Source organism: Geospiza fortis, unplaced genomic scaffold (assembly GCF_000277835.1).
Source record: "Geospiza fortis unplaced genomic scaffold, GeoFor_1.0 scaffold12, whole genome shotgun sequence".
NCBI lineage: Eukaryota > Metazoa > Chordata > Aves > Passeriformes > Thraupidae > Geospiza > Geospiza fortis.
Window position 1 is genome coordinate 181,541 of NW_005054323.1, and position 2,006 is coordinate 183,546.

At 40.5% G+C, this 2,006-nt stretch overlaps 1 long non-coding RNA gene across 1 annotated transcript in view; it reads right to left on the bottom strand.

Moving 5' to 3' along the window:
- LOC115947856 overlaps positions 1–300 on the bottom strand; it is a 9,119-nt gene extending 8,819 nt beyond the window's left edge. Inside the window, exon 1 of the long non-coding RNA XR_004081702.1 lies at positions 210–300. This is a non-coding gene — a long non-coding RNA (uncharacterized LOC115947856). The remainder of the gene's footprint in view (positions 1–209) is intronic.
- Between the last annotated feature and the right edge of the window lie 1,706 nt (positions 301–2,006).

Here is a 2,006-nt window from a genome sequence, read left to right on the forward strand (position 1 = left end):
AGGGCAGGGGCGGCCCGGCTCCCACAGGGCAGGGAGAGGCGAGCTGAGGATCCCGGGCACCCGAGCAGTCGGGGATGGGTCCCTCTTGTAGTGAGGGAGGTGGTAATAAGGTCTCAGTTCAGTGGCTGCTCTCACGAGCAGAGGCTCGCCTCATACCGACTGAGAGAGAGAGAGAGCGAGAGAGCAGCTGCCCCAGCCCCAGCCCTTACCTGCCCAATTCCTGCGGTATCTCGGACCCTCGGAGAGAAACTCCCAGACAAGAGAAATACAACCAAATGCTGTCCTCCTCTGAGCTTGGCCACTTCTTTTGTTTTCTTATATGCCCAGTTGTTAGTGTTTCCTAGCAACTTATGGGGAAAAAATTCTGTAAGTAAAAAGGAACAAAAGGAAAGAAACCTAACCCCCAACAGAACCCTGCACAACTTCTGGGGTGTAGTAGAAAAAGTTGTAAGCAGCTTTGTGTTTACTTTGACAAAAATGCTCCAAAAGATGTTGTACAATTTGAGTGTCGATGTGCCAGCTGGCTCCAGATGTTTGCATTGTGTTGCTTTTTAAGAACGGATGTGCAACCATGCATGACATCCCCGTCTCCCTGCTTCTACTGATATTACTCTGCCTCTATAGATATCTGCCCCTATTTTCTGGTGATAGTTATGAAAGATAATACTACATGATCAGCAGACCACATGATACTATAAAAACCACAGGAATAAATGTATAAGGTTTTAAAGGAAGCATTGGCTTAAACTAGTGTGTCAAATGCAAATGTAATGGTGAGTTGCCCTGCTCATAGTTTGAGAGATATGTCATCATTTTTTTTGTTTAGGTATTGTGGATACACGAATTTAGAAAAGCTTTTAATTCCAATTATTAATAATTTTGCTCTAGTCCCTTTACCGTACAGTATACAGGCTTATTAATCAGTATGAAAAACAAAAGAATCTATTTATGATTCAGTTTATAATGACAACACACTCCTGAACTGTAAGTACTATGTCACTGTACTGAAAGAGCACAATGTTTATGTCAAACCTTCCTGGGATGGGGCTCATTACTCGACAGTGATTATTATGGCAAATATCCCAGTATCCTGCAGCATTTCTACATGGTATCCTCCTTACAGAAAGAGGAGGCAATTGCTCACATGTCTGAGATGAATTATAGCTTCCCAAGATCAGCTGGGAATAAATTAGCTGTCTGCTAAATACAATTAAGGTGGCACGAAATGTTTATTTAGTGCATAAGATAAGGAAACTCCTAGTACAAATATCTCTATATTCAGAATATTATCACTGTATAAATAGCTTAACAGGATGAATGGTGGCTTTTTAAAATAGGGAACATATAAACTGGCTGCCTTATGGTTGTGTCTGACTCTGTTAGTCTTATCTCCAGATACTCCTGATCCCTTGCTGGCTTGAGAACAAGTGAACTTGCATAGTGTGAAACATCCTGCAGCTTCCCAGTCCCTTAAGACAATCAAATGTTTCTTCACAGAAAACTGATTTTTTGACATTACAGGTAGCTTTATCTCAGATTGCTAAAGTTTTTCACCCCTTCTGCCTGATTCTTTACACATGTCCTGCTGGGATGGACTGTCACATCTGCACTATTCTGCATCTGCATCCTCCAGTTCACCTACTCATGTACTCTACCTGTCTTGGTTTTTTTTTTTTTTTTTTGTTTTGTTTTGTTTTGTTTATTTATCTTCCCAAACTCAGAGCTTAAAACAAGTGAACAAAGAAAAAAGACAAGTGGAGGACACCACAAAAGCATCAAGAATAAGCAATGCTCTTGTTCAACAGTGTTTCTGAAGACAAAAATCTCAGGCTACATAAACATGAAGACTCCATCTTACTTTGAATGAAAGTACTTCTTTTGCAGAAAGATTCGTGGGATTTACTGTTCATTTGTCTCAATCCAATCCCTTAAATGATTTCTGATAAACAGGTGATTTTAAAATGTTTTCCTGTGGCACTTGTCCTCACTCTTTCCTGCTATTTATT